Source organism: Stegostoma tigrinum, chromosome 12, assembly GCF_030684315.1.
Source record: "Stegostoma tigrinum isolate sSteTig4 chromosome 12, sSteTig4.hap1, whole genome shotgun sequence".
In the NCBI taxonomy this organism is placed as follows: domain Eukaryota; kingdom Metazoa; phylum Chordata; class Chondrichthyes; order Orectolobiformes; family Stegostomatidae; genus Stegostoma; species Stegostoma tigrinum.
This window is the reverse complement of record NC_081365.1, coordinates 30,373,732-30,401,530: the sequence shown is the minus strand read 5'-3', so window position 1 is coordinate 30,401,530 and position 27,799 is coordinate 30,373,732. Positions and strand designations below refer to the sequence as shown.

At 43.6% G+C, this 27,799-nt stretch overlaps 1 pseudogene; it reads right to left on the bottom strand.

The window, feature by feature from the left end:
* Positions 1-221: 221 nt before the first annotated feature.
* The window catches only part of LOC125457031 (NXPE family member 3-like), a 50,597-nt pseudogene continuing 23,019 nt past the window's right edge, over positions 222-27,799 (bottom strand).

Sequence of the window (27,799 nt, the reverse complement as noted above, 5' to 3'; positions counted from 1 at the left end):
GCAAGAGGGTATGTGTGAGTGAGAGGAAATGTGTGTGAGAGAAACTGTGTGTTTGTTTGGTCAGCTTGACTGAAGTGCACAGGTATTCAGTTCAGAACAGGTTTATCAAACAAGTGTCAAATAATATTATCCAGCAGCAGTGGCAATATGAAGGTATTAATTAAAGTTTGAATCATATGATTAAAAAAAGCTTGGTTAGAACTGATCTCACAGAAATTTCATCATGTTACAGAAGGACACACATATGAAAGAAACACATTTATTTCATTCTTTATAATAATTCTCAATGGATGTATATTGTGAGGAAGGTAATGTGCTATTGTCATCTCCCAGGCATCTACAAATACCACATTGATACCCGTGAACATCTTCCTCATCACTGAATCAATCTGATAAGCGTACCAATCACTATAACAGGTAATGATCTGTGGGGGCTGTTCCCGCACGTTGGCCGTCTTTATTACAACCAGTGTGTCCGGACTCCTGTCGAGTAGCTGTAGAATTGACCTCCTGACATTCTGTATTCTCCGAATGTAGACTTCTACAGGAAAAGGGGTGAAATGGGCCGTTAAGGTAATGGCTATAACTGTGTTTCCTCCTCCGCTAATTTCATCCAGTACATTTGAAACATAACTCAGGTGTCTTGGGAATGTGCGGAATTGGATGGGAAGAACATGAGGGCGATATTGTACCACAATGTTGTTCTCCACGTTCACCGCAAGATGAGGACCAATCTTGATAGGATTACCAAGACCCAACATCTTAAGACCTAAAAGACAAAAAGTAGAATGATTTGACTTTCTAAGCCACAATATTGCTGATGTTAACTAATCTGGAAGTGGAGGGCTCTCTGTTGCAAACAGCAGATCTCAAAATTTGTCTGCAGGTTTTCCCGTCTGCTATTGTAATGAATGAACTACAAACATAAAGTGTACAGTGGTATCATGTAGCAAACGCAGCTCAGCTGAGAAATAAGACAAAAAAAATCTATATTTCTGCAATTATCTCTCTACATTTACAAAACAACATAATCCCTGTCTTCAGACAAAGAGTCATATCAGACTCAAAATGTTAACTCTATTTCTCTACACAAATGCTACCATACCTGTTGGGTTTCTCCAGCATTCTCTGTGTTTGTAGCAAAATGATTAACAGAGTCTGGATCAGATGTTGACATATAAGCCAGTCAGGGAGAGGATAGTAATGGATGAGGGACGGAAATAGTAGCCTGACAGCTACAGCAATACACATGAATGAGAGAAGTTGGTAACTTGAGCGAGGAGGGGAAGGAATACACAAAGTGAGAAAGAGAAGGAGTCAGGGTTAAGGTTGTGTCCTTGTCAGGATTATTCTAGAGCAATTGTCAGAACTGCTTTATTCTGACAAGCAGGAAATGTTATGAAACACAACGTAAAGAGAGATAACTCAGGGACTGTTGCTGGGAGGGAGGTTAGAGCAGGGGCTGGAACCAAAGTGGCAGAAGAAGCATTGAAGAGATACTGAACTGTAAAGCTGTTTACTGCATTACCACCAACAAGGAATAATACAGAACATAGAACATTACAGCACAGTACAGGCCTTTCGGCCCTCGATGTTGTGCCGACCTGTCATACCGATCTCAAGCCCATCTAACCTACACTATTCCATGTACGTCCATAACATTTTATGAAAATCTGAACAGGCAGTTACAATTTTAATAAATTTGAAAATAGCCAGGAATTCACTGTGTTTTTGTGTCTCATACATTAAAATTATTCTCAATTGTTCCCAGTGTTTCAATTAGATTCAGCACCACCTGGTGGATACTGATTCACTGAGCTCAGAAGGTTTTCCAGGATCTGAATTTCAGAACACACCCTGCAAGTGGATTTGAAGGCAAGGGAGTTCGACATTGAAGGCTGCTGAAGCATGTTCCTCAGTTGTAATTGAACAGCTTCACATTGGTCCAGACACTGACATGCCTCAAAAAGCATTTTTTGTTCATAATTGCTAGCTGCTATAACAAACAAGGGCACTAAAATAGACAGTATCGTGGACGGTGAGGAAGATTATCATAAATTGCAACAGGATTTGATCAGCTGGGGAAGTGGGCCGGGAAACGGCAGATGGAGTTTGATGCAGATCAGCGTGGGGTGTTGCATTTTGGAGAGTCAAATCCAGGTAGGCGTTTTGTGGTGAATGGTAGGGCCTTAAGGAGTGTAGCGGAACAGAGGGACCTTGGAGTTCAGGTGCACAGTTCTCTCAAAGTGGAGTCACAGGTAGACAGGGCAGTGAAGAAGGTTTTTGGCACACTGGCCTTCATCAGTCAAATGAGCGTAGAAGTTGGGAAGTTATGTTGCAGTTGTACAGGACATTGGTGAGGCTGCACTTGGAGTATTATATTCAGTTTTGGTCACCTTGCTATAGGAACGCTGTTATTAAACTGGAAATGGTGCAGAAGAAATTTACAAGGATGTTCCAGGACTCAAGAAACTGAGTTATAGGGAGAGGTTGGACAAGTTAGGACTTTTTTTCTTTAGAGTGTAGGAGATTGAGGGGTATTTTATAGAAGTGAATAAGTGAATAAGATCATGACAGGCATGGATAGGGTGAATGCACTCAGTCTTTTACCCAGGGTTGGGGAATCAAGCATTAACGGGCATCAGTTTAGATAAGAGCGGAAAGAATTACATGGGAACCCGAGGGGCAATTTTTTTTTTACACAGAGTGATACACATATGAAATGAACTGCCAGCAGAAGTAGTTGAGGCAGGTACATTAGCAATATTTAAAAGGCATTTGGATGAATACATGGATAGGAAAGTTTTAGAAGGACATGGACCAAGTGCAGCGAAATGGGGTTGGCGTGGATGGACATTTGGTCAGCACAGACCAGTTTGGGCCGAAGATCCTGTTTCCGTGTTGTCGGACTCTATGATTCTCAATTCTTTAATACCATGATATCTCCACTCAGTTTCTTGTTATAGAAGCTTACATCAGCACTGCTGCATCAGGTAGAATGCCTTGCTGGAAACAAAATTATATCATGGTTAGCAGTAGTGGCTGTCTAACCAGATGACCCCAATGGTTCTTGTGGTTATTCAGAAATCTGATCAAAGATTAACTAGACTATAGCTCTTAGAGATTATTTGAAGTATGAATTCATACAAGCAGAATGGTCTGTCATTGCAACCAAATAGCTTAAAACTATTCCAAACCATTAGGTGTCAGTGAGTGTAATATATTAGCCAGGTATAAAAAATGTCTGTTCGGTCTTTCAATACTACATTATCTAACCGTTAATTTCTCATTTTACAAGTGATAACAAGTATTGACATACATGGTGAAGAAACTTTGCTGGAGAAAAAGCACAGATCCTGGTTATCCATTTGTAAAAAGAATCTAAGATCTCAGTAGCAGATATTTGGAAATCTAACTGAAGATCAAAGGATTCGGACAACAAGTCAGCAGCATCAGCCTCTTTAAATCCAGATGGCCTTACAGATCTATTTATAGGCTCTGACAAACCAGAAGACAGAATTAATTTCTTTCTGAATAAAACCTTTTAAGCTAGAAGCCGTGTCTTTGTGTTCATAAAAAAAACCCAAGTGCCTGCTGTTCTAATGTTAAAAAAGGAAATCAAATGCTCTTGACAGAATTCCTTACTATGATCTGCCTGCCCTATTCATAAACAAAGCTTTTCACTGTACTGCAGTGCATGTGACAATCAATCAATCAATAAATCAAAAGTGCTTTCAGAATATTTTTTCTACAGGAGCTATGTTTATCTCTGTCCAGACCAATTCCTTTCTTTAAATTAGCACCAGATGATAAAAAGCCTTTGTGACATCATCACTCCTTATGTTGTACAAATGCTATAGAGAGAGACAGAAACCTGTAAGTACAAACTTGCAATCTTAAACCTATAGAACTGGAAATCCAGGAAACAGTACACCTGAAAGAGATACAGTCAGCCGCGTGGCAGCAACAAGCAAAATTAAGGGAAACAGAGATGGAAAAATAAACAGAGATAAACAAAATACCAGGAACAAGGAATAATGATACACTGACGGCATTCAACTTCAAAAAATAAAAATGAAAAACATTCACAAAGAAATGAAGAGCAAACATGGAACATTTTACACAGTATCCAATTATATCTTTACTAAGTAATGACGGTTTAAACAATCTATTCAGTTCTATTTTACAGATTGAGTGATAGCTGATCCCAAAAGGAAAAGTCTAAAAATCTTGCTTGGAAACTAAGGGATTTGCAAACTTAACTGATCCAGTCCTATAAATGATCTGCAAGATCCAGAAAAGATCAAAATGTTCTTGAGAACCAACACCAGAAACTAGCTTTAGAATGAAATGACTCTATCTCACATCATATAGTGAGCAGATTCAAGAGTCTATTGACCAATTTGTTGAATGATGCAAAGGGAAATAAATGTGACTTTTCTGAGGAGTTGTTGTTGAGGTCCTCGTTGTGTTCGTCACCACCTCTACATTATTTAAAGCTTCACAAAGAATCTTTGTTACTGGTCCAAACCATTGGCACATTACTTGAGGATGATACAACTATGAAGCCGGGGTAATAACATAACATCAATTGCATGTCCTGGGTGCAGCGAAGTGCACCAAACAATTAAAATCTGTAATGGATGCAGTTTTTCACATTTACCCAAAAATTGTACAGTTTTCCCCGATATTTGGAAAGCCTGTATCGCCTAAGGAATTTGGCCAGGCATGAGCATGGAGTTGGGTGCAAAAGCCAAACCAGAGCCCCAGGTCAAACGCAAGTGACTAACAAAACAGGACAATAAGATAAGTTATTCAGGCAGGTTATTTTTCAGGAAAGGAACAGTACCAGCCAGATCAGTGGCACCACAATTGGCTCTGTTGTTCCACAAGGAGGGTCCAAGTACAGGTGAGTGTTAGTGATTGGCTTCTCTACCTTCAGGGGCATAGCATGTTTCTGTCACCATGAGTGAGTCTCTAGGATGATGGTTATCTCCCGGCAGGCACAAAACATTCTGAAAGGGGAGGGTAAGCAGCCAGAGAACAAGGTCCAAATTGGCCTTTAATGACATAGACAGGAAGAGAGATAAGGACCTGCAAAGGGAATTTTGGGAGTTAGGCAGGAGGTTGAAAAACAGGACCTCCAGGGTTGTAATCTCACAATGACTCCCTGTGCTACGTGCTATTGGGGCTACAGGTAGGAAGATAATATAGCGTGGCTACAGAGCTGGTGTAGCAGGGCTTCAGATATCTGGATCATTGGGGTTTTTTCAAGCACAGGGTGGACCTGTATGACAAGGACAGCTGCACCTAAATTGAAAGGACACTACTATCCTTGTGGGGAGGTTTGCGAGTGCCACTTGGGAGGGTTTGTTCTCGTGTGGCAGGGGCAGAGTGGTAGGTCAGCATGTGGAGTGACGGGGGAGAAGGTAGAGGTTAAGTAAATTTAAGTGGAAGAACAGGCAGCGCTAGGTTTATAAACAAAGAAGGACTGGCGGTCTGAAGTGTATTTATTACAATACAAGGAGTTTAAAGGAAAAGGAGATAAATTAGAACTTGGTTTGGAGCATGGAACTAAGTTGTTGTAGTCATCACAGAAATTTGGTTTGAGAGAAGGGCAGGATTGGCAGCTCAATGTCCAATGGCTTAGATGTTTCAAGCGTGATAGAAAGGGATGTAAAAGGGCTAGAGAATTTGAATTACTGATTAAGGAGAATGTCACAGAATGTGCTCAGACGGAATCTTGGAGGGTTCACCAGTGAGGCCATATGGGTAGAGTTCAGCAATAAGAATAATGCAATCATTATGATGGGTTTATACTATAGGCCTCCCAACAACCAGTGGGAGAAATAACAGAAATGTTGATAGATCGTGGAAAGATGTTCCGCAGTATTGACTATGACTCCCATAGTGCCAGGGCTTAGATGTGGGAGAATTTGTTCGATATGTCCAGAAGAGTTTCTTGAAACAATATATAGGTACTCCAACAAAGAAAGGGGCTGTTGGAGATCTTGTGCTGGGGAATGAGCCTGATCAGGTGATTAAAGTGTCAGTAGGAGAGCATTTAGCAGTGATTTAGGCTTTACACACATATATTAAGTAGGCCTAGCACATAATCATGGCAATGGTATTAGACGCGAGTTTGGGTTCCCGGCAGCATCTGCACCCAGTGTAGGTTCATAGAGGGGGAGGCAGAAGGGAGTTTGGGCCCAGGACAAAACTCTGTGGAATCAGCAGCAGCTTCATCGGCGAAGTAGGCCTGAAGCAGACTCATGGCAGCAGTAGCAGTCGGATTTGTGTCGGGTGCGGTACCCAGCAGCATCAGTGGCACCTCTGTTGTAAAGGTCCAGTTAGGACTCATGGGACGACAGCATCGGAGGAGCCGTGATGGCACCAAAAAGTGGAGACGTGCCTTCCAGCAGTGGCACGTCGAAGGGAACTCATGCCTGGCCACTAGGCCCAAAAATCATGGCTCATGGTGGACAACTTAACAAGAAGGGCTGTAAAAGTGAACACTCGCCCCCCACAGCCGATGGAACCCCGCCCACGGCCGACAGAACCCCGCCCACGGCTGATGGAGCCCCGCCCACGGCCGACGACCTCATCGCTCCGCCCACAACCTCCACAGCCAGCAACCCCAGAGGAGACAGCCACACTGAGATTTGCCGCATCTTCACCATCCCCCCAGACCTCCCACTGACTGAGGACGAACGGTCAGTCCTTAGCAAGGGGCTCACCTTTGTCCCCCTACAACCACACATCAACGAATACTAGTCACGGTTGGACATAGAGCAGTTTTTCCGCCGTCTTCGCCTCCATGCCTACTTCTTCAACCAGGAATCTAACCCTCCTTCCACTGACCCCTTCACCCGCTTCCAACACAAGTCCTCCTCCTGGACACCACCCCCAGGCCTCCTACCCTCCCTCGACCTCTTAATCTCCAACTGCCGTCGAGATATTAACCGCCTCAACCTCTCCACCCCTCTCACCCACTCCAACCTCTCCCCCGCAGAACGGGCAGCCCTCCGCTCCCTCCGCTCCAACCCCAACCTCACTATCAAACCCGCAGACAAGGGTGGCGCAGTGGTAGTATGGCGCACTGACCTCTACATCGCCGAGGCCAGACGCCAACTCTCCGACACCACCTCCTACCGCCCCCTCGATCATGACCCCACACCCGAGCACCAAACCATCATCTCCAACACCATTCACGACCTCATCACCTCAGGGGACCACCAACCCACAGCCTCCAACCTCATTGTTCCCCAACCCCGCACGGCCCGTTTCTATCTCCTTCCCAAAACCCACAAACCTGCCTGCCCTGGTCGACCCATCGTCTCAGCCTGCTCCTGCCCCACCGAACTCATCTCCACCTATCTGGACTCCATTTTCTCCCCTTTAGTCCAGGAACTCCCCACCTACGTCCGTGACACCATCCACGCCCTCCACCTCCTCCAGAACTTCCAATTCCCTGGCCCCCAACACCTCATATTCACCATGGACGTCCAGTCCCTGTACACCTGCATTCTGCATGCAGATGGCCTCAAGGCCCTCCGCTTCTTCCTGTCCCGCAGGCCCGACCAGTCCCCCTCCACCGACACTCTCATCCGCCTAGCTGAACTCGTCCTCACACTCAACAACTTCTCTTTTGACTCCTCTCACTTCCTACAGACTAAGGGGGTGGCCATGGGCACCCACATGGGTCCCAGCTATGCCTGCCTCTTTGTAGGTTAAGTGGAACAGTCCCTCTTCCGCACCTACACAGGCCCCAAACCCCACCTCTTCCTCCGGTACATTGATGACTGTATCGGCGCCGCCTCTTGCTCCCCAGAGGAGCTCGAACAGTTCATCCACTTCACCAACACCTTCAATCCCAACCTTCAGTTCACCTGGGCCATCTCCAGCACATCCCTCACCTTCCTGGACCTCTCAGTCTCCATCTCAGGCAACCAGCTTGTAACTGATGTCCATTTCAAGCCCACCGACTCCCACAGCTACCTAGAATACACCTCCTCCCACCCACCCTCCTGTAAAAATTCCATCCCCTATTCCCAATTCCTCCACCTCCGCTGCATCTGCTCCCACGATAAGACATTCCACTCCCGCACATCCCAGATGTCCAAGTTCTTTAAGGACCGCAATTTTTCCCCCACAGTGATCGAGAACGCCCTTGACCGCGTCTCCCGTATTTCCCGCAACACATCCCTCACACCCCGCCCCCGCCACAACCGCCCTAAGAGGATCCCCCTCGTTCGCACACACCACCCTACCAACCTCCGGATACAACGCATCATCCTCCGACACTTCCGCCATTTACAATCCGACCCCACCACCCAAGACATTTTTCCATCCCCACCCCTGTCTGCTTTCCGGAGAGACCACTCTCTCCGTGACTCCCTTGTTCGCTCCACACTGCCCTCCAACCCCACCACACCCGGCACCTTCCCCTGCAACCGCAGGAAATGCTACACTTGTCCCCACACCTCCTCCCTCACCTCTATCCCAGGCCCCAAGATGACATTCCACATTAAGCAGAGGTTCACCTGCACATCTGCCAATGTGGTATACTGCATCCACTGTACCCGGTGTAGCTTCCTCTACATTGGGGAAACCAAGCGGAGGCTTGGGGACCGCTTTGCAGAACACCTCCGCTCAGTTCGCAACAAACAACTGCACCTCCCAGTCGCAAACCATTTCCACTCCCCCTCCCATTCTCTAGATGACATGTCCATCATGGGCCTCCTGCACTGCCACAATGATGCCACCCAAAGGTTGCAGGAACAGCAACTCATATTCCGCCTGGGAACCCTGCAGCCATATGGTATCAATGTGGACTTCACCAGTTTCAAAATCTCCCCTTCCCCTACTGCATCCCCAAACCGGCCCAGTTCGTCCCCGCCCCCCACTGCACCACACAACCAGCCCAGCTCTTCCCCCCCACCCACTGCATCCCAAAACCAGTCCAACCTGTCTCTGCTTCCCTAACCGGTTCTTCCTCTCACCCATCCCTTCCTCCCACCCCAAGCCGCACCCCCAGCTACCTACTAACCTCATCCCACCTCCTTGACCTGTCCGTCTTCCCTGGACTGACCTATCCCCTCCCTAACTCCCCACCTATACTCTCTCCACCTATCTTCTTTACTCTCCATCTTCGGTCCGCCTCCCCCTCTCTCCCTATTTATTCCAGTTCCCTCTTCCCATCCCCCTCTCTGATGAAGGGTCTAGGCCCGAAACGTCAGCTTTTGTGCTCCTGAGATGCTGCTTGGGCCTGCTGTGTTCATCCAGCCTCACATTTTATTATCTTGGAATTCTCCAGCATCTGCAGTTCCCATTATCTCTGATACTACTTTTAAAAGCTTCTTGACTTTTCTGCCTTTGTATTCAATGTTTTGGTTTATTTTTCTATGTTTTAAGATGGCACTGGAGAGTGGCGACTCTATACAACACTTTTCACTTCTATTTGCAACAAAATACACATAACACTAAATCAAATCAAATTAAGAGGGTAACTAGGGAAAGCGTATGTCCACTCAAAGACAAAGCAGGGAAATTATGTACGGATGCAGTGGAAATGGGGGAGGTCATTGATAAATGTCACATCAGCATTCATCAAGGAGAAGGGCATGGATAAAGGTAGGATCAGGGAAGGATATGTTGATATTCTAGCACATGTTGATATTAAGAAGGAGTAGTTGTCGTGTGTCTTGAAAAACATGAAGGTAGATATGTCCCAAGCAGCAGATGGGATCTATCTCAGGATACCAAGTGAGGCAAGGAAGAGATTGCTGGGACCTGACAGAGATCTTTGTATCCTGTTTAGCCACAGGTGAGGTTCCAGAGACTGGAGAATAACCAACATTGTTCCTTTATTTAAGAAGGACAACAGAGATAATCCAGGAAATTAAGGGCTTGTGAGCCTTATATCAGTGGTCCAGCAATTATTGGAGAACATTCTTAGGGGAATGATTTACTCACATTTGGAAGAGAATGGATTTATTAGGATTAGTCAGCATGGCTTTGTGTGGGGAAATTCTTGTCTCACAAATTTGATTGAGGTTTTTGAGTAAGTGACAAAAATGAATGATGAGGGTAGGGCAGTGCATGTTGTCTGAACAGACTTCACTATAGCATTTGACATGGTGCTTCATTATAGGATTGTTCCGAAGATTAAGTCACATGGGATCTACTGTGAGCCAATAAGTTGGTCACAAAATTGACTTCGTCGCAGAAAACAGAGGGTTATTTTAACAACTAAAAAGTATAATTGACAAATTTCAAGTGACATGTATGCATCTCATACATAATCTATGCTACAAACAAGATAATGAAGAGAGACAGGCAGGCCAATTGACAGAGATAGGCTAACTGATAGACAGGTGGATGAATGAATGTAAGGTCAAACAGACAGATTTTCAAGTTTGTACAAAACTACAGAAACAGACAGACACAATAATCACCTTCCTGGAACAGACTGAATCAAATATTCAAACCACTGGGGCATAGTGGAATCTCCAATCAGATAAACATGTTTCTTACGAAGACAGTCTGTCATTTTTGCAGGAGTGCCAAAGTGGAAAATATCACAGGTTGTTGACCTCCATTGGTCCTTGTAATAAAAACCAGATGGCGATACAATGGGCTGTCCCCGGACACATTTTCCAAGAGCTGGAACTGAAAATTAAGTGAAAAAGACTGAAAAATCATAATGCACTATTATCTTCAATAATCAATACTTTTTCATTCAGTTAATCACAGGTTCCCTAGTAATGACAGTCCCAGGAGAACCATTAGCTGTTGCTACAGGAAGAAGACATGCACAATGAGGAAACTAATCTGAGTAATATTCTGAACAAGGCTGTGTCAGTGGGTAAATACATCATTTGTTGTCACTGAGGTCTCATGAGAAGGAAGTCCCACTGTTAATCCTTGGTCTATACTGGGATAGCTCAGCTCAGCTGGGTGATGGTGGAGCCACTGTACAGGATAAATTTGGAGAACATATTCACGTTCCACTAAATACAGCCTCCTGTATACATGGCTGTCTATTAGACTGTTTAGCTTTCTTCAGAAAAGAGAAATAAAATGTGAAAGTAACACTTCATTCCTGCATCCTAAATATTGGATTCTTTGTATTAGTTTCCAGTCCAAGTTCTTTTCACAGGCAATATCGAGCGGACACTGTACACTGTACCTGTTATCCATGCTATAGAATATGAGCTCTTTCTGAGTTATCTGTGTTAATTATGTATTCACTCCATAACCCTGGAATGCACACACTTCGACACCAATTTTGAATACCCCAAGCTGTGTTCTGCAATTCTCGATGCATAAAAGCATATTTGCACAGGAACAGGAAAAAGCACCATTGGATTACAAAGGTTCAGTGAAGCACGTAACTGAAATTACAATCTGTATTATTTTGCAGGATAAACCTCTTCTTTGTGTTCTAGCTTTTACTCCTCCCCCCCACCCCATTTTCTGCATTAAAAACCACTCTTTACCTAGCTGGCATCTGTTCTGAAGAAAGGTCGCTGAACTCAAAATGTTAACTCTGCTTTCTGACCACAGATTCTGCCAGACCTGCTGAGTTTTTCCAGCAATTTCTGTTTTAGTGTCCACAATTATTTCTAGTCTATACTTATGATTTTGAAGAGGCAAGTGAATATGGCCAGATTTGTGAGTGACAAACATATGAAGGCATCTGGTGAAATTGGCACAAAAGAGTCTGCGGTGTGATGTAGACAGTGAGTGGACACAAATATGGCAGCTGGAATATAATTTGCCAAAACATGTGGTTTTGAACGTTGGCTGGAAGCATAGAGAAGCTGAATATCTTTTTTGATTCATTTGTGGGATCTCAGCATTGCCGGGTGGCCAGCATTTATTACTTAAATGGAGAAAGACTGCAGAAAGAGGTAGCACAGAGGAATTTTGGGGTCTTCATACATAAATAATAAAAAAGGTGGCTGATAGTTTCATCATGTAATTAGGAAGGCAAATGGAGAGTTGGCATTTATACCAAAAGGGAATGACATATAAAAATCAAAATATAAAAAAGATCTTGCTCAAACTATTTCAGACATTCATTAGACCACACCTGGAATAGTGTGAACAGTTTTAATTCCCTTATACTGTCATTAGAGGCAGTCCAGAGCAGGTTCATTAGGTTAGTCTGGGGTATGGAGGAAAAATTGAGAAAAAGATGGGCCTATACTCACTGGAGTTTCGAAGAAGGAGAGGTGGCATTATTAAAACATACTTTGGAGATTTAGATTCTTCAGGGGCTTCACCTGACGAGATATAGAGAGGTTGTTTCCACTTGTGGAGAAAAGCTAGAACCAGAGGATCTATTCTCAGAATGAGGGACTGCACATTTAAGACAGAGGAGACAACAGATTGAAGCTGTCAAATTTTTTTACCACAGAGGGCTGTCATCAATGATAGCAAAGGCTGTGCTGGAATTTTATTAGGTTAGGGAATCAAGTATTATGAGGATAAGGCAGGAAAGTGGAGGTGAGGATTATCAGATCAGGCACAGTCTCATTGAATGGCAGAGCAGACCCGATAGGTAGAATGGCCTACTTCTGCTCCTATGTTTAATAGTCTTAAAACAGGTTTAAACTTCTGATTGTTGATTCTATCCTGCTGAGACTGCTATGCGATTGGCCTGAGAGACAGACCTGGGTTGTTTGCACTTTACTCACCCAGCTTTATACACAGGTATTTCAGAGCGTTTCATACCTGGTGTAAAGCTTGCTGAGCTGCGTAACTCTTATAAATCCATTGGAGTGTCATGTCAGCACTTGCAGCTATGCATATCACCCTGTCCCCCAGTAGACAGTGTTCAGCATCCCTTCCCAAGCCACGGCTGGTGTTAATTGCTCTACCCACTCTGAACAACAACAGTGTTACAATGGAACATGGGAACAGGAGCAGGCCATTCAACTCTGAGACCTTTCCACTATTCAAGGAGATTGTGATTGATTTGTGGCCTAATATGTCACACCTGACTTTGGCACATATCCCTTAATACTTCTGCACAGCAGATCTTTATTTATCTCAAATTTAAAATTATCAACTGATCTTGCATAGATTGACGTTTATGGAAGAGAATTCCAAATATTTACCACTGTTTGTAAGTAGAAGTGCTTCCAAACATCTCTCCTGAACGGTCCGGCCCTAATTCTCGCCCCTAGTTCTAGAATTCCCAACCAGTGTCTTTTCTTGTTAATATCTAGAAGACTTCAGTCAGAACGCATAAATCCTAGAGAAAATTTGCCTAATTTGTCTTCAAACTTAATCCCTGAAGTCCAGGTATCATTCTTGTACACCAACTTTAAGCCAAAACAAGCTTATGAAAAAAGCTGAGATCAGGAGGAAAAAGACAGAAGGATCCACTACATTTAAAACAAGGAACCAAGATCAGAAGCTGGTAGGGTTCTGGTGTTAATTCATCATCATCTGTTTTGATAGCTTCCTGCTGGGCTTTGAAGAGTTATTCTCTGTGGGCCTGGAGCAATCAGGTGGGACTAGTTTACTCTGGGATTATGTTTAGTATGGACTAGTTGGACTGTTTCTGCGCTGTACGATTCTATGATTATGACTTTTATTGCATTTTGGGGAAAGTGGAGGGAAGATTTTGAATCCAAGGAGAATCAAATCTTTGAGATTCTAATTGGTGTGATCTAACTTAAATGCCTGGAACCAACCTGAAATAAATAGTATCAGAGATAATGGGAACTGCAGATGCTGGAGAATTCCAAGATAATAAAATGTGAGGCTGGATGAACACAGCAGGCCAAGCAGCATCTCAGGAGCACAAAAGCTGACGTTTCGGGCCTAGACCCTTCATCAGAGAGGGGGATGGGGAGAGGGAACTGGAATAAATAGGGAGAGAGGGGGAGGCTGTGTTCATCCAGCCTCACATTTTATTACCAACCTGAAATAAAGTTCTTTAACCCCTTTGGAACTCGAGATAAGCTTGCTCAAGCCAGTTATGGAAGGTTCGGCAATTTTAACAATTTGCCCCTGGTACCAGTTCATATTCCTTCAGGATAACATTCCGTTCTAAAGAGGGGTCACTGGGCTGAAAGGTTAACTCTGATTTCTCTCCACCGCTGCTGCCAGACTTGCTGAGATTTTCCAGCAATTTCTGTTTTTGTTTCAGATTTCCAACATCTGCAGGTCTTTCCCTTTTTTTAAATTAAAGGTATATTGCACACTAACTTTGATACATGTCACAACACTTTCTAGTCCTTACTGACTTTCAGGTACATTTTATCGTCCGCTTTTGTTGTTTCAAGTTTTGAAAGAAAGGTTGCATTTTACTACATCTTTTCCAGTCCAGACAGAGTGCAGCTTTAACTACGGCTGTTACACAGGCTGACTGTCTTTCAGTATCTCGTTTTAATGCTGACACGCTGTTAGAGCGACTACTCACTTTTTGTCTGAAGACCATTTTCTAATTATCGGGTGGCTTTGGATTCTTTGTCCCAATGATTTATTTACACTTAAAGACAGGAATCTGTACTCCCAAACATCAGGCTGTATGTGCTAACACTCTCCGTGCAGTTTGTCACTACTTCATAAGTGAGGAGACTGGAAATTCTGCCACCAATTATTCTCGTAATGCTAGTCTATGGTGCTTACAAGTATCAAGCGATGAGGGGTTAACAATAATAAGCTTTAGGCAGAAAAAGCCTGAATTTGAGTAACACAAAGTGGTTTATTACAGAAAATAAGGCAACAGGTTACTTTAGCTTTAGGTTAACTGCAGCTAATCAGTGAACTCTACTGTACTATATAAAACAATTGTTATTGCCAAAAGAATACAGCTACGTTTATGCGACACGATTGTAGACTGTTGAGCTGGTGACTTGCAACTGACTTGCTGCTTGCAGAGACAGTCATTTACAGGTATTTCTGCCACAGCATGTGTTTCATTAACATGAATTGGCTGTAACACGACTGATGAATAGTGAACGCTGTTTGAAAAACATCAACTTTTTTACTATACAGTATAGCGATTTTCTATAAAAATTTCCCTATAATGTGATTTTATAAAGCATGATTTTCACACAAGAAACTATCACATTATAGGAGAAACACCTGTAATTATCAGTGGGAGGAGCTAGCCGAAGGTTCAGAGTTAACCCTTTCAGTTCAACTGCCATATATGACAATTCATACTTCCTCTAATATACCAAGTCTTCAGTTTCATAGTTACAGATATATAATTAACTTACTCAGTCGAGGTGAAGGCTCTACTGTTATGTATCCTTGCCACGAGGTAATATGCTCTTCTTGAGGTTGATATGACTGTAAATGTAAATATATAATAATTGAAGTCATTGTATTAATGTAACAAGTCAACACAGATAGGAGATAGCCCAAGAGTATGTTTTGCTCTGTTATTTCTCAAACCAATACTAAGAACTTGAATTTTACAGTCAACACTGACTCCACTAAATTCTACAAATGAGTTGTTAGGATAGATGGTCTAATGTCAGTGTCTTGTCCCAAACCAACATTTCCAGCCGAAACAGCATTCATTACCCAGGAACAGCTTTAATGGCTGTGTTATTTCATTCACACACCTGACCCCAAATTCCTAAAACAACACCTTTTCTCTGAACGTCACAGCAAGAAACTCCCAGGAGAGCAGAGCAGATTCTTCAGTGATACTATCGAAGCATGATGTGAAGAGATTCTCACTGACCCCACCCACCTACCACTCAAAATGGAGAACAAGCTTTCAGAGAAGAAACGAGCGATTGGACAGACTTCGACAGCAGGATATGAAGCCAAAGTCAATGCAGGGCATGGAGCATGTAGCACCCTCCAAGTAACTCAACAACTTAATCCTTCAAATACTACAGGTCTTGGGGTTTGTAGAGCATGCATCAGCCTTATCAGCCATCTTAGAGTGTAGTGAGCCAGGATGAAAGCATGTCATTGAGTCATAAGTTAGTAGAGATATACAGCACGAAAACAGGCCCTTTAGTCCAACTTGTCCATGCCAACTAGTTATCCTAAATAAATGTCAGAATTTAACCCATATCCCTGTAAACCCTTCCTATTCATATACCCATCCAGATACCTTTTAAATGTTGTAATTATACCAGTCTCCACCACTTCCTAAGACTGATCTTTGCATATGTGCACTATCCTCTACGTGAAAAATTTGTCCCCTGGATCCCATTTAAATCTTTCCCCTATAACCTTAAACTTATGCCCTCTAGTTTTGGACTCCCCCACCTGGGGGAAAAGACCTTGTCTATTTATCCTATCCATGCCAATCATGATGTTAGAAACCTTTATAAGATCACCCCTCAGCCTCCAATACTCCAGGGAAAATAGCCCCAGTCTACTCAGCCACTCCCTGTAGCTCAAACCTTCCGACCTGGTGACATCCTTGTATGTCTTTCCTGACCCTTTTCAAGTTTCACAACATCCTTCCTATAATCAAGAGACAGCTCTCAATAACAACATATTGGTATTTCTGCTGTAACACGCGTTTTGTTAATATGAGTTGGCAGTAACACAACTGATGAATACTGGATGCTGTTTGAATGACGCAAACTTTCTACTGAATAGTGTAGCAGTTTTCTGTAGTGATTTCCCTATAGCGTAATGTAGCGCGGGGTCACACAAGAACACAACTATCTTGTTATGGGAGAAATACCGATGGCTCAGTGGTTAGCACTGCAGCCTCACAGCGCCAGGGACCCGGGTTTGATTCCAGCCTCGGGTGACTGTCTGTGTGGAGTTGGCACATTCTCCCCCTGTCTGCGTGGTTTTCCTCTCACGATTAAAAGATGTGCAGGCTAGGTGGATTAGCCATGCTAAATTGTCTGTAGTGTTCAGGATGTGTAGGTTAGAGGTCTGTGTTAGGCCGAAGGGCCTGTTTCCACACTGTAGGGATTCTATGCTCTGTGGTCAAAAAACCCCACTCTACTCGCTACTATAGATTTACAAAAGAAAACCAGTAAGGTTATACTTTAAAAAGCCACTTAGGTGCTCCCCTGTTATTAACTCCCAAACACATGCTTCTCCGAGGTCTGCTGTGAATTTTGCCCTTTGTTTATATTTCTTAGAATGAATTCCAATGATCAGGAAACAAACAGCAAAGGCTGCAGCAATGCAGGTTACTGCTGGGTCAGACAGAAGTTACAGTTTCTTTCTCCATTTGAATCACTGCCCACATGGTCACAGCCCTGTGTTTGTCTTCCTCCATTTTAAAGTCCTGTTGTTTTGATCTACTTTTTCCCAAAATTCCAAAACAATGCAACAGCTCATAAAACAGGAAGTACAGCTCCTAGAATTCAAGGAAATCAGCTCCTCTAACACTGAAAATACCTCAAAAGGGATCAGCTCTTACAGCCACAATTTTCTCCGTCCTCCATCTTGGATCACTCAGAATTCTCAATTAGATTCCCTACAGTGTGGAAACAGACCCTTCGGCCCAACAAGTCCACACCGCCCCTTGGAGCATCCCACCCACACCCCTCCCCCTATAACCCACACACCCCTGAACACGACAGGCAGTTTAGCATGGCCAATCCACCTAGCCTGCACGTCTTTGGACTGTGGGAGGAAACCGGAGCACCCGGAGGAAACCCACACAGACACGGGGAGAATGTGCAAACTCCATACGGACAGTTACCCGAGGCTGGAATCGAACCCAGGTCCCTGGCGTTGTGAGGCTGCAGTGCTAACCACTCAGCCACCGGGTTTGTCCAACAGAGATTAGGAGAGATCTTCAATCACAGTTTCTGATGTCACTTCTCCAGTCAGATGACAGAAAATACATAACAAACTTGATTCAGTCAGAATCATTGGCATGAATGAATGAATAATTGACGTACGCTATTCCACGTCTCTCAATTTATCAGAGTCAGTACCAAATAGAAAACTCGTTTAGAGCTTTATGTAGTAAAATGTTTGATGAAAGGCCTGAGAACAATCACCAGATGAAACTTGGCACCACTCACTAAAAGGCATTAGGAGAAGTGAACAAAAGTTTAGTTAAATACGTAGGCTTTAGGCAGCATCATAAAGAAGGAGGAAAAGGTAGCAAGGTGGATAGAGGGGATTCTGGAGCTTCTGGTCTGACAGCTGAAGTTACAGGCCCAAGGGACATGAGGGAGATGTCAAAGACCCTAGAGTCATACCATATATTGTCACATCTGTATTAAAATGTATGCCAATTTACACTATTTATCTGTAGAAGTATCATTGTCTGATGGGCTCTTCGCAATCCGTGACTCCTGTATAAGTGGAGAAACAATACAGTGAATCGCCAGAGATAACAAAGTGTGGTGCTGGATGAACACAGCAGGACAAGCAGCATCGGAGGAGCAGGAAAGTTGATGTTTTGGGCCTAGAGGCTTCATCAGAAAAGGGGGATGGGGGAGAGGGTTCTGGAATAAATAGGGAGAGAGGGGGAGGCAGATCGAAGGTGGATGGAGGAGAAGGTTGGCGGAGAGGAGACAGACAAGTTAAAGGGGCGGGGGTGGAGCCTGTAGAGGTGAGTAAAGGTGGGGGTAGGGAGGACGGACAGGTCAAGGCGGCGGGATGAGGTTAGGAGGTAGGGAATGGAGGTGCGGCTTGAGGTGGGAGGGGGGTATAGGTGAGAGGAAGAGCAGATTAGGGGGGCAGGGACGAGCTGGGCTGGTTTTCGAATGCTGTAGGGAGAGGGGAGATTTTGAAGTTTGTGAAGTCCACATTGATACCATTGGGCTGCAGGGTTCCCAAGCTGAATATGAGTTGATGTTCCTGCAACCTACGGGTGGCATCATTGTGGCACTGCAGGAGGCCCAGGATGGACATGGTCTAAGGAATGGGAGGGGGAGTGGAAATGGTTCGCGACTGGGAGGTGCAGTTGTTTGTTTGTTCTGCAAAGCGGTCCCCAAGCCTCCGCTTGGTTTCCCCAATGTAGAGGAAGCCACACTGGGTACAGCGGACGCAGTATACTACATTGGCAAATGTGCAGGTGAACATCTGCTTGATGTCATCTTGGGGCCTGGGATGGGGGTGAGGGGGGATGTGTGGGGGCAAGTGTAGCCATCTGCATGAGGAATACAGCTGTATAGGGACTGGACGTTCCTGGCGAAAATGAGGTGTTGGGGACGAGGGAATTGGAAGTTCTGGAGGAAGTGGAGGGTGTGGGTGGTGTCACGGATGTAGGTAGGGAGTTCCTGGACCAAGGGGGGAGGAAATGGAGTCCTGATAGGTGGAGATGAGTTTGGTGGGGCAGGAGCAGGCGGAGACAATAGGTCGGCCAGGGCAGGCAGGTTTGTGGATTTTGGGAAGGAGATAGAAGTGGGCAGTGCGGGGTTGGGGAACAATGAGGTTGGAGGTTGTGGGTGGGAGGTCACCTGAGGTGATGAGATTGTGGATGGTTTGGGAGATGATGGTTTGATGCTCGAGGGTGGGGTCGTGATCCAGGGGGCAGTAGGTGGTGGTGTCGGAGAGCTGGCGTCTGGCCTCTGCAATGTAAAGGTCAGTGCACCACACTACAACTGCGCCTCCCTTGTCTGTGGGTTTGATGGTGAGGTTGGGGTTGGAGCGGAGGGCTGCCCGTTCTGCAGGGGAGAGGTCGGAGTTGGTGAGAGGGATGAAAAGGTTGAGGCGGTTGAAGTCTCAATGGCAGTTGGAGATGAAGAGGTCGAGGCAGTTTAGGAGGCCTGGGGGTGGTGTTCAGGAGGAGGACTTGTGTTGGAGGCGGGTGAAGGGGTCAGTGGAGGGAGGGTTAGGCTCCCGGTTAAAGTAGTAAGCGTGGAGGCGGAAGTGGTGGAAAAACTGCTCGATGAGGTGTCAATGACTAAGATTTGGAAAAAAAGTGAGATCTTGGAGAATAATAGGACTGGAAGAAGTTATGGTGACAGGGAGAGGTGACACTGGAAAGGATTTGTACACAAAGATGTTAGCATGAATATGGTTGCAGTTCTGAATGGAATTTTGTTTATTCATTCATGATTTTTGAGCAACGTTGAATCAGACAGCAATTATTTCTCATACCTACTTACCCTCAAGAGGGCGCTGGTGAGCAGCACAGAAGTCCATTTGGCATCAGGACACACACAATGCTGTAAGGAAGGAGTTCCAGGATTTTGACGCAGTGACAATAAGGAAATTGCATTTTAGCTGTACACATGGAATGTGCAGCTGGTGGTATTACTGCACCTTTGTTCTACCACAGGGTAGAGGTTGTGGGTTTGGAAGGGGTGTCAAAGAGTGTTGGTGAATTACTGCAGTGCATCATGGTCAGTGGTGGAGAGGGACAATATTGAAGCGGCTGCATCAGGTGCATAGATGCATCTGCCAATGTGGTATACTGCATCCGTTGTACCTGTTGTGGCTTCCTCTACATCGGGGATACGAAGCAGAGGCTTGGGGACCGCTTTGCAGAACACCTACGCTCAGTTTGCAATAAACAACTGCACCTCCCAGTTGCAAACCATTTCAATTCCCCCTCCCATTCCTAAGACGACATGTCCATCATGGGCCTCCTGCAGTGCCACAGCGATGCCACCCGAAGGTTGCAGGAACAGCAACTCATATTCCGCTTGGGAACCCTGCAGCCCAACGGTATCAATGTGGATTTCACCAGCTTCAAAATCTCCCCTCCCCCCACTGCATTCCAAAACCAGCCCAACTCGTCCCCGCCTCCCTAACCTGTTCTTCCTCTCACCTATCCCCTCCTCCCACCTCAAGCCCCACCCCCATCTCCTACCTACTAACCTCATCCCACCTCCTTGACCTGTCTGTCCTCCCTGGATTGAACTATCCCCTCCCTACCTACACTCACCTCTACAGGCTCTTCCCTGGCTCTTTAACTCGTCTGTCTCCTCTCCACCTATCTTCTCCACTACACATCTTCAATCTGCCTCCCCCCTCTCTATTTATTTCAGAACCATCTCCCCATCCCCCTCTCTGATGAAAGGTCTAGGCCCGAAACGTCAGCTTTTGTGCTCCTGAGATGCTGCTTGGCCTGCTGTGTTCATCCAGCTTCACACTTTGTTATCTCGGATTCTCCAGCATCTGCAGTTCCCATGATCCTTGATCGGTACCACATCCATAAATATACATTTCCGGCAGCAGTATGCTCAGTTTTTTTCTTTGTTTCTTTTTTCTTTCCTTCCCTAATGTATACTATTCTGCCTGTGTCTCAACCAGCTTTATAATGAAGGTTTGCTTTTAGAATGGTGTTTTAACCCTGCTGTTGCTCCCATGGCTGTTACTGACTGACAGTTTTTGCACTTCATCTCCTCGCTGACTGCCTGTGCCTTCTTAAATCAATAATGCCCTTAAATTGGTAAAGCCCCTTTCTTTAAACAAAAACTTCTTCAATTCAAACAGACCTAAATGCACACTCCTATTACTGGATCCCCCTCCCCTCTGGGACCCAAGAATTCCACAGCCACAGGACCTGATACCTCATGCCCCACTCTTCCAGACCCGATATCCATCAGCTAACATGCATTACACACTCCATGACTTACCTGAAACCCTACCTACTTTTTAACCTACCCACCTGGTACCCTACTTGCCTTGCACTGTGCACTCTACCCACCTGTCACTCTGGGTTCCCCATTCTCCTTCCACTTGACCTTCACACATACCTTATATAATTACTGGAGCTGTCAACATGGCTGTCGAGAATGCTGGACATTTAAAATGACAGAAAATGGCAACTTGTTGCTGTGAGAAAGGGGGCATGTTTTGTCTTCCCCTCATTATCCTGCGATATAAAAGACCTGCAAGATTTAAAGTACACTCCATCATTCTGAAGGAGCCCTGATCAGAATATTCCGTCAGAAATGCAGAGCTCTTTCTTAATGCAAAAAACATTAGGTGCTGATAGGGAAACTGACATGATTTCCATTCCTCAGAAAATCCAGACCATTGTGTTATAGCAACTCCATACGCACTGCACAAGCTCCAGAGGATAACTCACCACTGTGACCTCAGAGCCCAAATCCCATGAACATTTAAAAAAACACCCAAACTGCAATGTGGATCAGTCCTGTGACCTTTACCAAAACCATACTGAGGAAAATCTTAGGTTTCTCTGAGAATGGCCTATGGTAATTTGACTTCCAATTGTTGACTGTGTGCATGCATGTGAACTTTCTTAATTTGATAACAGCTCCAAATCTTTGCACCTAGAAGGACATAAATATTGTATCTCAAATTGAAGATTGCATAGACCTCCCAATGTTGAGAAGTCTGGTTCTGTATTCGAAAGACGAGAATGCAACATATAAGTAAAAACACTTCAAACAACATACCTTTGGAAGTAACGCTACTCTTCTCCAATTAAGAGACCTTTATCAAATCCTGCTAAGCCACATTTGATACAAGCAGAGCAGGGAAGCTTCTTTGGTTTGTAACAGAACCAGGGCTCCCCAGTCCTGGGATCAGTAAAGTTACAGAGTGGCTCAGTTTGAGACAAATAAAGGTTACATTGAGTGGTCTCTAAAATATCACCATTCTTGAAGGTACTTTGAAAATATACCCTTGCCATTCGTTCCTCACATAGTCTTTTAAGTATTTGAATTCCTTCACTGGAATGAACCAATGAAACAGAAATTTTAACTTTCCCCGGCCAAGATAAATTAAAATTGATATAGTAAAATCCATTTTGGTTGTCTATAACCGTGCCTACTGAACCAGCTTTTAAAGCTGGGGTGTGGATCCGAGCTTGGAGATAGTCACCTCCATGTCGCTTTGGGTGACCTTCAAAATCGTACATCTGCAGCATCACTTGTAACTGATCTCCCACGTAGAAAGTCTTTGCAGAATTTACAATTACAAAGTGAGCATGTGCTGGGTCGCTGCTTTTCTCAAAGGGCACAGAAGAGTTGGGTGGTTTTGGCCATTCGATCATTTTCATGAGGAGCGTTCCCTCTGACCTTTCTTCAGGGGTGAAGCTGTGATTCTGGTAGCCATATTGCAACAACCTGTCAATCCAATGGAGACTCCTGGTTTCCACTTTCTGCCTCATGATGTGATTAAACTTCGGTACTGGATATCTCCTCCATTTGTATTCAGATATAACAATTGCAGTTTTATCATACTATGAAAAAAGCAAACCATTTTTGATGAATAATAGAGAATTCTTCGGAACTGCAGCATCTTAATTAAAGGGGTATACATTTCAATGAAGCAGTGAGCATTAATTCAGTGAGATACTGTAACTCAGCTCAGGAGAGGAAGCAGGTCAGTAGAAAGTCTAACCCTTGACTCCCAGACAGCGCAGCGATCTTCTGAAAGTAACCAGGCCATGAAAGCTACCAGTTTAATTCCCAGTCTGTGCACAGTTGATTTCAGCACAGTTGAGATACTGAGGGGAAAGTGCACAATGCGTTTGTGTTCCCCATTCCCACACTGTCCAATGACACCTGTTGGAAGTGCATAGGATGAGGCGTAGGAAAGGAACAGACCTGGGCTTCAGTTTGAGACCCTGCCTCAGGTCAGGTGATATGTAAAGTGAAGGTACTGCATCTCTCTGTATAACTGTATCTCAGCAGGATTTGTTCTCATAACTTCAATGATAACCTCAAGACATTTCATAAATCCAGTTCCCAGCTGATGAGTATCCTTTGCAATGTGTAACAGTTCCTGCCTGTCATGTTTAATAAACACTAAGAGCTTCGCTACCAGTGAATAATTGCAGCTTATTCATGTCATAATCAAAAGACAGATAGGCAGACTGTTGATTTGTGACCTCCAGTCAACTGGTATAAAATCTGTTGATTGTTATAATGCCCATCTGCTTCACCATTTGCACTGCAGAAAAGAGAAAACCAGAAGCAACACACCAATGATAGGTTTAAAAGGAAAGATAGAACAGAAAGGAAAAGAGGAGAGAGTATTTTTTAAGGAGTGCTTTACAGTAGGGGAGAAAGAGAATGCCTACATGGTTCAAAGACAGAGTCAAATTACCTCGAGCTAAGGAATAAAATGAGTATAATTGCTTTTCTCAATGTAGCCTGGAGACTATCAACTGGCAGAAAGGATGTAGGGCAACAAATTTTTATTAGTCATTTGTAGGATGTCGGTGTCACTGGCTGGGTCAGCATTGGTTATGTGAGCGCATAGATTTAAGGGGATGTGCAAAAGAAGCAAGTGTGATCTGAGAAAAAAAACTTTTTGACACAGTGAGTAGTTAGGGTGCAGAATGTACTGTCTGAAATGTGGTGAAGGCAGATATAACTGATGCATTCAAGTGGGCGTTGGATGATTATGTGGGTAGAAATCATATTCAAATATATGGCAAAAAGTACGAAATTGGCACGAAGTAATGATGGTCATTCGAACAGCCAGTGCAGACAAGATGGGCCAAATGGTCTCCTTCCATGCTGTAGCCATTTTGCGATACAATTCCAAAAAGATACATGTGTGCAGCCAAATGCCTGGCAGACCCCTGCAGTATTAATAGAGAAGATATTTATATCTCTGAGTTTATAACAGTCAATGTAAATTTATTGATCAATTAGTTTTGTTTTGACTTCAGAGTTGAGAGTCCAGGGTTCAGAAGAGTAGAGAACAACTAATCTCCCAACAGGACGATCTCATTTAGTTCAGTTTAGGGAATAGGTCACTGCAGTAGCAATAATTTTCTAATCCATGTCATCTCTAAGGCAGGAGAATTTGAAATCAAAATCTTCCTGTTGTTCAAAATGAAAAGGTTAAGGCTACCACACTTGTGGAAGCTTCATGCAATCAGATTCAGAAAGGAATTGTAAACTTCTGTCTACTATTCCACAAAAAGAAAATGGAAGAGCCACTTAAGTAGAAACTGAAAGAGTTGAGACAGAAGTAAAATGTCTATGGATTTGAGTCTCTGAAACAGATGCTATTGGGGGAATTGTTGAAATGTTTTTTCAATGTTGTGTTAAGATCCTTCTAAACTGTTCTATTTATTTTGCTTGCTTTGATTTAATTTTTCCTCTGTGTATTAAACTTACGTTCTTTTGTTAAAGAGTATCTGCACCTTGTGCAAGCACTATTCAACAACAAACTACTGCATTAACTGACTGAAACTAGAAAATATGCCATTTCCCAAACAAGATTTCATTTTGGGATCTGACTTGTCCATTATTACAATCGGCCGGCATCATACGAAGAACCAATTTGGTGTGTTTGGCCAAAGTGAGGAAAACTATTTACAATAATTGAACAAATTGGTTACAAAGAGCCAATTTGGAAAAAAGCAAAGTTTCCAAAGAACATGTAACTTATGGAAAGGCCAAATAGCACTCAGTTAAACAAAAATCAGGGCTATTTTAGAGTTTACTGTGTCAAGGAAAGAAAATGAAATGTTGCAGTGTATCCGCATGAATGGATTCTGTTGGAAATTCTTTTTGAATTTCAGCAACATTGTTAGAAGTGTTTCCGTAAACAAGTTTGCTAAAGAAAGATAAGAAATGTGAATGGATTGAAGAATATCAGGCGGTCTTAGAAAGCTTGAAAGCTTTCCTAACTACCTGACCAAATTTCATGGTGTCAAATTATGGGAAAAAAACTGAAGCAACAAAAGCCTGCTAAGATTCTGCAGAAAAAAAACAAAGTTAAAGTTTCACTTGGAACATGACTCTTCTTCAGAACCTTGATCTTGTCTTGTGGTTATCCACTTTACACCAGATATGCAAGCTGCTGTCAATCTTTTGATTATATATCCAACTTTATCTCTCTTTGATTATTGTCAATATTGAACTCATATTAACTCATGCCTAGTTAGTTAAATGTTTCACTTCTGATGCATCTTGGAGGAGAATTTGCTAAGCACTTCCCAGAAATTTGCTGCCATGCACCTCTCTCAAAAAGTCAGTGACGAGATCCAACATTGGATCAATTGCACCAGCTCAGCATTTGACAAAATATGGTAATGTGTGTTTGAAAACAAAGACCACCACAAAGTAATGGAAGTGCAAGTGTACAGAGCAGTTGTTGCCAACAGAATCCAATGCTCTAGCAAGACCCAGCCTTTGCACCAGTGTTACTTAAAAATTGCAGGAGAAATTCTGTCAGAAATCTCCAGGTTGCATCCTTCACATTCACCAGGGAGATAATGCAACAAATACTCATGTACAACTCTATGTCAGCTTCAAGAGCATTCAGTCTAAACTCATGCAAACTATGGTGGACTGGGCTCTTTGTCTGGAAGGTTATAAACTACCTCCCTCTCCAGGTGCTATTTTTTTAAACTCAGACATGACCAATGTTCCAGGTGAGCACAAAGTAAATGCTTCCAAGACTCCCTGAAGCCTGATTGAAATGTTGAATCATTGACTTAAATGGAATGGAAGGAGCTTGTATAAATTGTTCAAAATTGTTCATCAGGCAGCATCTTCAGTTAAAACATCATAACATTGAGGCAGAACGGCAGCAGAGAAGTAAAGGAAAGGAAACAAATTTGGCACTCTGGATCCCAATATCTCATTAGACATCCTGCCCTATGTGACTATAGATATGTGGTCAAGAATCAGCCTGTTTGGCCATGTGAAGACTCTAAACAAAAGCTTGCGACCCTGAGTAAAGGACATTTGAGGCTCGAAACAGCCAAAAACAATGGCCTGAAATGCAGGCAGGGGCTGGGGAAACAATAGGAGAGGTAGAGAGTGAAATACAAAGTGTCTTTGTCAGATCAACATTGGGCGCTTCTCAGCAGGTGATCAGTGAGAAAATGGCCAGAGGTCTGGATCATTCTCACTATGCACTGAGAAAATATATTCCCGTAGAACTGAAACTGGGAAAAACCTCAGTCCTTGATTCAAGAGGCAGTATGTGAAATAATTAAAATGGCACTTGGCAGTTGCAATACCCAGGCCTGAGAAATAAATCATCCCATTTTTAAATAATATTATCTTGAACCTTGATGAACATGATTAGTCTTCTCTAAACATGTTGATAATACCATTCTACTTACCATTGTGCCATACAAATTCAGAATCAGGAGCAGTAGAGCCACTAATGCCATCAATGTGAAGTGGGATGGACGTAAGGAGAACGGGAGGATAGATTTTCTTGAATGTTGCTCATCCATATTGAAAGGTCACAATGCACTCGTGTGTTGTAAGTCTGGAAAAAACTAAACAAAATTAATATCAATTTATGCCTAAATTTGATGATTGACATTGAAGAATCCTGAGGGAGTTCAATTTTACAAAATGCCCCAGAAAGGAAAACCTTGCGGGAGAACTGGAGGCTGTGAAATGAGGCATCAAAATGGAGGCCAGGATAAGACAGGTAATTACAGATGAGTCACCATTATTTCAGCTGTCGCTAAAAATCAAACCATAATCACAGAGAAACACAAACTCTCAGGGCCAGTAAACACTGAGTAGTGGGAAGTAAATGGAGGGAAAAGACAATGTGACAGGTGCGAATATCGAAAGAAAGAATGAGGAGGGAATGAGGTGTCGGGTGCAGGGGTTGACAGAGACATTGGAGAACTGTGAGTCTTATTAGTCAGAGGGTGAGGAGTGCTCATTCTGGCGGAGTATTAGGCTTAGTGGGTAGCTCAGGATCCAGCCAACTGAAGATCATTAGAAACTTCCACTGGATATGGTCATTGCCCGACAAATGTGTGTTGTGAATGTTATTTGCTAATTTTCAAGCCAAGCGAGGATGTTGCACAGTTCTCACTGAATGCCAACATGGACTGTTTCAGTGTCTGAGGTGTCATGAATGGTATAATTATGATTAGCATTTGTATTTCTGATGCTGGATGGAGACTAATTCATTGATATTTGCTGTGCCTAACATACTACCCTGAGGTATGCCTGCA